Genomic DNA, 9,014 nt, shown 5'->3' on the forward strand with positions numbered 1-9,014 from the left:
GTGCAGTACAAAGAGAAAGCAGGAACAGGTCGCAGCATATGAAAGGGCTTGTTTGGCACAGCTCAGCTCCATTAGTGAAGCTGTTTTTTTTAGAAAACAGCTTTCTCAACAGCTTACAACAACTTAACTATTGAAGCTGAGCTGTTTTGGGAATGGTGTTTGGCAAAATAGCTTCAACAACAACTCTTGAATGGATGAGAAAGAATAATTATCTAATATGCCCCTGTCTTTGAGATAGCACAGATGCTGTACAGACCACGATCGAACAGAGATGCACACATGCTCACGTTACAGACCAGAGCATTTGGAATGCAGGAATTGAAAAACACATAAAACAGGGACTTTTTCAGCGTTCAAAAGGGACCTAAAAAAAACCAAAGGGCACGCATCAGTGTTTGACATTGGACATGGCTGGTTTCAGGATGCACAAACTGGAACTATAGTTCTTGGTATCTTCCTGCAGAGCAAATAAAACAAACATTAAAAATAAATACAGGATGAATCAGGAAACCGTCCACATTTTATAAATCATAAGGCTGTCCTAACACCATCTATCTCCTCTCAAGATATAAGCATAGCTTATGCACAAGGTAGGCGAACAAGACAGTCATTGACTCAGATTCAATGCTGGAGAAGCTCGAGTACCTCAAAAAGTGATAGTGTGTTCATCGAACTAATCAAAATAAACTGAGCTCAGCTTTCACCAGAACGCCACATTCAGAATCTTCAGGTGAGCTCATCAGCTTTCATCAGAGAACAATGCAGATGGATCAAGTACACATATGAAAATAAACTGCACCTTGGCCTACAGTTTATAACAGCTGGATCAGAGAACAATGCAGTTTACAACTTTCATCAGTCCAAAACAGCTGAACTAAGACAAAACTGTGTGCTACATCTACATGCATATTTATCTAATACAGAAATCTAAGGAGATTTTTGGACTGTAAGGCTGAACATTAGTCAGACACTCTAGTTCATACCAAATCGGACTGAAACAACGAGCTGTATCAGACTGATTAACTGCTAATTGTAGCACCCCATCATTAAAATATGCCTCAGCAATGACAAGCAACAAGCTCAGCCTCAATGCAGGCCTGCAGTCCAACTGAATACTTGTGCTTGCAACTTGGCCCGTCAGATCTCGGCCAGTACTCTGCTCCTAGCTAGCTAGCTAGCAGCTAGCCCCAACGAGAGCCATTGCCATTCCTGAAACTGAATGATAAAATTGTGTGCTACGTCTACATGCATATTGATCTAAGCCCTTGTTTAGTCCCAAAATTCAAAATTCTAAAAAATGGGAATCTTACATGCATGGAGTATTAAATCTAGACGAAATAAAAAATTAATTGCACAGTTTGCTTGTAAATTGCGAGCCGAATCTAATGAACATAATTAGGCCATGATTAGACACCAAATTACTACATTAATTGCTACAGTACTATATGCTAATGACGGTTTAATTAGGCTCATTAGATTCGTCTCGCGATTTAGGGACGAAATCTGCAATTAGTTTTGTGATAAGTCTATATTTAATACTTTAAATGTGAAAAGATTCCATTTTAAAAAATTTACACCTTGCATCTAAACAAGGCCGACTGAAACTTAATAATAATTAATTTTAGTATAATAATGAAGTGAAATAAAATATCAAGAGACCATCGCCGAATAGATAGGTACATACTGCAGACGGGAGGGCGCCATGACCCCCGCCGGCCCAGGATACGCCGATGGGAGGGGGGCACGCGGGGCCAAGAAGCTCTGGCCGGCAGACCACCTCCAACCTGTGCGAGAAGAGAAGAGAAGGGTGTCGCCGATGAACTACCGATTGGATCGTCTTGAAGGATTCTCGATCTATCTCCTTAACTTCCGGCGTCGCGTTCCGGCGAGGGCGCACCCATGCCGGCGGCAAGGAGCAGGCGTTCAGGGCGCACCCATGGCGGCGGCCGCCGTGCTGGCCCGAGTGGATGTGGCCTGGAGGGGATCCTACGGGAGGGAGAGAGATGTACTGGCTGCGTGTCGCCCGCTGCCGTGCTGGCCGCGTGCGGAGCGACGGGAAGAGGGTCGGCGGCGGCGTGCAGAGGGTTTCGGGAGGGGAGACTTTTACCTGTATATCCTTGTGTTAAATGTTCTTGACCTCCATACCTTTATTTTTTTCAATCGCAGCTGTATGTTCTACCGCCAACTTATCTTTACCCCTATACTCTTTTGGACGGAATACATTAGTAATTAACGGGAGCAAAGGCCCGCCAACTTATCTTTACCCCTATACTCTTTTGGACGGAATACGTTAGTAATTAACGGGAGCAAAGGCCTGACAGGTGGTAGTGTGGTACAAAGCAATAGAAATGACTATATTGCCTATGTGCCCTCTATCTATATTCTCAACGACAAAAAAAAACCTGGACCGACGCCACCCCCAGTCGGATCGGGTGGCGCGTGGGCAAGGAGGCCCCGCGGCGAGGGACCGGGCCGACGCCCCTGCCGCCGCCGGAGCGCGGCTTCCGACGAGCGCCCCCTCCGGCCCACCCCGCTACGGCTGCCCCCCTCCGGCCGGACCAGCCTCCGGCCGGCCCCCTCTGCCGCCGTTAGCCATTGCCGCCACCAAGCTCGAGCTCGCCGCTGAGCTCCCTCCTCCGCCCTTCCTCGCCGCCAATAGACCCCCCAGCCACCTCCTCGACGAAGCTCCCCGACCCGCTCACCTTCGCCCAGACTCGCCTGTGCACCGCCGCCGCGGCTTGCCGTCGCCGCCGCCCGCCACCCGCCGCCCACCGTGGGCGACCCCTCTCTGGCCGCCTCCAGCCCCGTCCGAGCGCACAAACGGGTAGAGTTCGGTCTCCTCTTGCACCCCCACCCCTTCCCTCTGGCTGCCGACAAGGGAGCTCGCCGGATTTTGCCGGATTCCATCCGCCCCCTTATTCAACCTCCGTCCAGGGCAAACTCTTCTAACTTCTCTGTCCAGCACCTCCCAACATAAGGGCAAAATTGTCTTTTCCATCTTCGTTAGGCACTGTTAGTGCTCATTCCGTTCAAAAATGGTATAGAGGTAAAGATAAGTTGGCGGTAGAACATACAGATGCGACTGAAAAAAATAGAGGTATGGAGGTCAAGAGCACTTAACATAAGGATATACAGGTAAAAGTCTCTCGATCCTACGGGAGGGAGTCAGGGATAATTCGTGTAATTTTGTCATTCCTCAAGGGTCAAGGGTAGTGCCCTTTAGGGGGGTTTACACTTTTACCATTATTACGAATGTCACTCATCAGATTATCACTTTTAGAATGCCATCTACAACTATACCAGCAGAGAGAAGTTTAACTTACAATTTTATCATTTTTACGTACGTGACAAGCCACACAAGCATCACACACTAGCGCCTAGTCAGCTCGGGGTGTGAAATGTCCTTACTGCCCTTGATATCCTCTCTCCCTCACCCCCTCCCTCTCCGACAGCTAGGTCCCGCCGATCTTCTCAGTATAAGGTGGGCTCCACTTGTCAGCTTCATCTTCAAGCTTCGGACGGAGCCAGCGACTCCTTCCATCCCTAGCGGAGAGGCTGCGGGGCCATGGCACAAGGGGCGAGGCCACGCGAGACATGCAATGCTAAGAACCGCGGGTTGCTGCTGCGCGGCGAGCGGTGGGAGGAGCCACGGGTCACGGCAGTTGGGGTGGGTCGGCGGCCTACCGTGGGAGGAGCCATGGGGGTCGGTGGCCTGCAGCTCAATGCATGAGGCAGCAGAATCTTTCAAAAAAATGTGTGGGGCAGTAGGACGTGGGGCCTGGAGTGCGGCGTTGGTCAGCGGCTTGCGGCAGGAAGAGCTGCGGGGCACGAGTCGTTGCGGGCGGCGTGTGTCGGCGGTCTGCGCTCCGGCCGCAGCGAGAGGAGCCATGGGGCCATGGGTCGTGGTGGCCTGGCCGGAGCAGACGCAAGCGGGCGCAGGCCGGAGGCGCTGCAGCAGCGAGCGCAGGCCCAGGCGCGCGCGGCTCGGGTCCTGCAGCAGCGACGCAGGTGGGGACCGAGCGGAGAGGGGAGGGATGGGAGGAGCTTGGGATTGGGCCGGTGCTAGAGGAGCAGAGGTAGAAGATGAAGCTGACAAGTGGAGCCCGTCTGGCAGTAAGAGGCTCTGCGGGGCCCGACTGTCGGAGAGGATGAGAGTGGAACAGATTAGGGGCAAAGAGGATATTTCGCACCCCGAGCTGACTGGACGCCAACGTGTCCACACAGACATGACACGTTGGCGCATGCGCAAATGTGGTAAAAATATAAGTTAAACTTCTCTCGGCTGGTATACTTATAGGTGACATTCTAAAAGTGATAATCTGATGAGTGATATTCATAATAAACATTTTTACCTGGCTATACCTGCAAGTGGAGGACAAATATAAAATTTGAAAATTCATCTGGTAAAACTTATACGAGATTCAAGTACCATTGTACCAAATCACTTCTCTCATCTATTAATTCTTTGCCATATTTTAGAAGCTTATTTATTTCTAGCTGTCATCTATTTATTTTTAGGTTTCGTTTCAGATATGAGAATCTTGTTTGCCTTACTTCAGACCATCAGTTCTTTATGATGAAAACAATAATAAATGTCACTGGTAAAAACAATAAACAAAGTACAAGTCAAGAGTTCAATAATTACTTGGGAGCATGATATTGTTTGTTTCCAGTATAATGCTGATTTGAAGATTGACTTATGCTGAAGTCTAAAATCTTGGCATTTTGGTCATCAAAGATTAGAATATAGCTAGACTGTATATTTCCATGGACTAACTTGGCTCTGTCATGGATGCACTCAAGGCCTTTTGCAACATCAAAGGCAATTTTGACCCTTTGAGTCCAGTCAAGAGGATGTCGGGTTTGTTGAGGACCTGCAACAGTTGAATGAAAAAGAAAACAGAAGCAGTTAAGACAACATTGGCAAATTATGAGCATAGTAATAGATAACCGAAAACTGAACAAAATAGACCGAACCCGAAATAATCGGTCACCTGTTCAGCCTTGACTCCGTGCTAATTGAAATATGGTTATTTCAGTCAGCACTTTCATGCTAAACTTTGTCTAGGTGTGGCTAACAATAAACGTGCCACGGGCCACAAGTGCGCCAAGAAACCAAACATTGATTTCCACATAAGTCATGATAAGCATTGATTTCCACATAAGGGCCTGTTTGGATTCAAGGTCTAAAACCAAAATGGATAAAGTTTAGCCCTTTATGAGCTAAAGTCCCAAACACAAGGGCTAAAAGAGGGCTAAAACAGTTTAGCCACCCAAAGAGGTGCTAGAATGAGCTAAAAGGTGACTTTCTCTCTATCTCTCTCCTCTCCCCTTCTCTCTCTTCCACTTTTCAGCACCTTTGATGCACCTTTTAGTCATGTATCCAAATATGAGGGCTGAAGTAAAATGCCTAAAGTTTAGCCATTTTGCTTTAGACCCTTGGATCCAAACAGGAAGTCACAACACATGCACATAGCAGTCAACAATTGAGTATAATTCTCATTAATGCTTATTGAGATTTGCTAAGCAGTCAGCATAATGCTCCACAAGCCCACAACACATACACCATAGTCAGCAGCATGCAGCATCAAACATAAGCCAACAGCGAGATAGCGCATAGACACAAAATTTCCTACTGAAAATGAGATTTGCTAAGTGGTTAGGGACATACCATGCAAAACATTATGTAGAGAGCCTATAGCACTGGACTCATAAACCAGTAGGTGCTCATCGCCTTCATTAGAATAACCAAGAAAGTCCGAGAGATTTTCATGTTTCAAAGCAGCTGCAGTAGCAACCTAAATCCAAGGAGTATAAAAAAAAGGTCAAACTAAAGTGGTCAGTAGTAATAACACATAAATGTGAAGAATTTCATCGCAGTTAATAAAAGTTGAAGTATTGCATAGTACTGGAGTTGGGCAACATACATGTGCAAAAAAAATCTTTGTCTTCTAAAGGATACAACCTTTTCACAGCCACATGCTTTCCTTCAAGAACAACAGGGTATACTTTTCCGTGCAGCCCAACATCAACCAAATCATTTTGACCAAAATTATTTGTCATTTGTCGCCAATTGATTAAATGCAAACATGCGTGCATTATTTAAAGGGGCAACAGAAGGATCGCTACTTGAAGTAGAACCGTTTCCTAAAAAACATATGTTGATAAATATGCTAATAAGCAAATGGAATTATAAAGTATAAGTATGATCAGAAAAAACACAGGACAAGAAATGTATACCTCTAGCATTTTCCATACTCTCCTTCACACGCTCAATAAGACATGGTATGTAGGTACGATAAGCGCAGTCCTTGCCAAGGGTGTTCAAGATTTCATATGTTGCTTTCTTGTTGAAGTGCAGCACATGGTCAATCCTCTGAGTCCACAAGGTTGATAGACCATATTTTCGATTCTTCATATTTTCTAACATTGTGATTTCAGTTGAGCTCAAATTTGAGGAACAATCATGGTTCAATGATCGGAGGCTTGCGTCTCGGTGATTTCATTCAGTAGGGAGCCACTGTTGATGTATAGGATGACTCGCCAAGATGAATCAGAGTCTGAAGAAGGTGAAACAACACCTGCATCACAAATGTTTCGACTCTTTGCAGCAAAATTTTCTTTGCAGCAAAAATAATTCCTGGAGCTCCCAGGAAGGGAGGAGACCGGTCTGTTAGAAGGTTGAAACCTTCACCTTCAGCAATAGATGATGCTATAAAGGATATCATTGCATTGACCCGCAAGGAGGTAGAGTTGGCAGAGAATAATGCCAGATAGAAACAGGATAATGTTGTTGAGGCGATGAAAAAGGAAAAAAAAGCAAAACTTGAAGGTGACGAGGCAAGTAAGCGTGCCAAAAAAGCAGCTGAAGAGGCCACACACGCAAACAATAATGCTCTCTCTGTAAATACAAATGAGGCGCATGCGAGGGCTAAGGAAGCTGAAGAAAAATCTAAGGAAGCTGATGCTTTAACAGATTCAATAGCTAAGTTAATTGAAGAAGCATCAAGAGAACTAGGGATGGCAAGGGAAGCAAGTAAATGTGCTAAGACAAAGGCAGATGAGGTAAATGCAATTTTGTCAGCAATGAATTGGCAAGGCGATGAATGGGCTGTTAATAAAGATGATGTACCAGAGGATGAAGCCAGCTTTCGGTACAGTGACTATGTTAGTTACGCAAAGGACAAAATCCTGGCTACCCTATCAGGGCTTGGACTCTATCAGAACATCAACTGAGATGTTTTAGGACTCGATACTACATTGCTGAAGACCTAAAACCGTCTGAAGCCACTAAGAAAATTTATGAGCTTTTACAAAGTAATGGGATAATGATCAAGGAAAAAAAAGACTTTTGGTTTGATATCCCGAAAAAAAATATGAAATTTTTTATTATACTTCTTACTTAGCAATGCCATTACTGCGTAAAGGACATACGGCAAGATAGTGGCATAGTGTGGTGATTCCAAGCCAATGTATAGAGATAGTGGCATAGTGAACATTGCACATAGCCAAATTGATAGATCCCTTCGCATAGCACTTCATAATCCTAATACCGTAAGGATCTGGATCGGTAATTCCATATATTGGAAGATCTACTTTTTCATCTAGCAGACAAACAAAACCTCTCGTCCTTTCATCCGGCTCACCCTTTCCAGTAACCATATCTATATGGAATTTTGTTTCGCAGAGAGTACAATAAATAGTGTTTTTTCTAGAACCAATATGCACTCAACACTTCCATCCACCACAATATCAGAAATTCGTCTAATGTCTTTGGTTCTGTAAACCTAGCTAACTCATTTAGTGGTTCTGTAAATACCATGTGTGAGAAATTGACGACCCTAGCCAACTTTATATGGGAACCCAACTCTTTATTTACCATAACTTAATACAACACAGAACTCTTGCATTCTTTATATAGCTACCATACCATGACACTATTACACTACGTGGCAACCTTGTCATCTCCTGCTTGAGACCTCTTATGTCATGGTATGGCAAGAGGGGAGGGAAGCGCCCCTATTTATAAGACACCATGGCTCATATGATTTAGCCATATATTCATCTTCTACGCGCTTCTTTACAAAATATCTAACTTTAGAATTTTTCACATACTTATCTAACCATACAAATATCTAATTTCTAGAGTATTTCATATTTCACCATGAAGCATGGTAACCATGGTTCATGTATACTCTCTAATATTCTAGAAGTTTCTCACAGTTATGTATTTTTACTCCACCATGTATAAATCTATGAGTAATTTTGCATATAAGTATGAAATCAAGAAAATTTTATATACTGAAGTACGTCTTGGGCTTCATTCTCTTGTTACATCATTGACGAAATACTAAATTTTGTAAATGATGAAGTTCAATACTAAACTAACAATAATAAATTGAGATTAATTATATGGTTTAGCTGGCTAAATAAATTTTAATTTAGTGGCTACAGCGAAATATAGCCGGCTATTAGCGGATTTAGCCTTTTAGAGCTAAGAGATGGATATTCTAGATTTTTCCTCTTTTGAGGGCTATAGCAGACTATAGCGGTGGCTATAGCCGGTTATTTAGAACCTTGCCTGCAACAAATAAGCAGGGGAAAGGAGAGAGATAATAAGCATGATTAAGCGCGGAGAAATACGTATCAAATTGCAACCGTGAATGACATTCCCTCCACTGGGTTTGCAAGAACATCGTAAAAGTGAGTTAAACCCGAGCTCGAGCACAATATGTGGAGAGAGAGAGAGAGCTAGGATATGCAGAGGGGAGGAGCGCTAGGATATGCAGAGGGGAGGAGCAGTACCTCTTCATGGTTTTGTAATCGCCGGCGCCGATGAAGGCGAAGGGCGGCAGCAGCCGAAACCTAAGGGGACGGCGGCCCACGAATCCGCAGGTAAAATGAAGCGTCCCCACATAAGTAGAGACTAAATGTGATACAAATATCAGTCCCAGGAGGCTGATAACACATTTATTCAACAGATGGTACAGTCAGTACAAACCTCCGAGGAGGCG

The 9,014-nt window shown here is 44.6% G+C and overlaps 1 long non-coding RNA gene across 1 annotated transcript; it reads right to left on the reverse strand.

Annotated features, from left to right (window-relative positions):
• Positions 1-172: 172 nt before the first annotated feature.
• Positions 173-2,127, reverse strand: LOC120696109. The gene is made up of 2 exons (XR_005684013.1): positions 646-2,127; positions 173-457 (listed from the first exon to the last, which is right to left on the reverse strand). It is a non-coding gene; the product is annotated as an uncharacterized LOC120696109 (long non-coding RNA).
• Between the last annotated feature and the right edge of the window lie 6,887 nt (positions 2,128-9,014).

The sequence above is a fragment of the Panicum virgatum genome, chromosome 2K (genome assembly GCF_016808335.1).
Source record: "Panicum virgatum strain AP13 chromosome 2K, P.virgatum_v5, whole genome shotgun sequence".
Classification (NCBI taxonomy): domain Eukaryota; kingdom Viridiplantae; phylum Streptophyta; class Magnoliopsida; order Poales; family Poaceae; genus Panicum; species Panicum virgatum.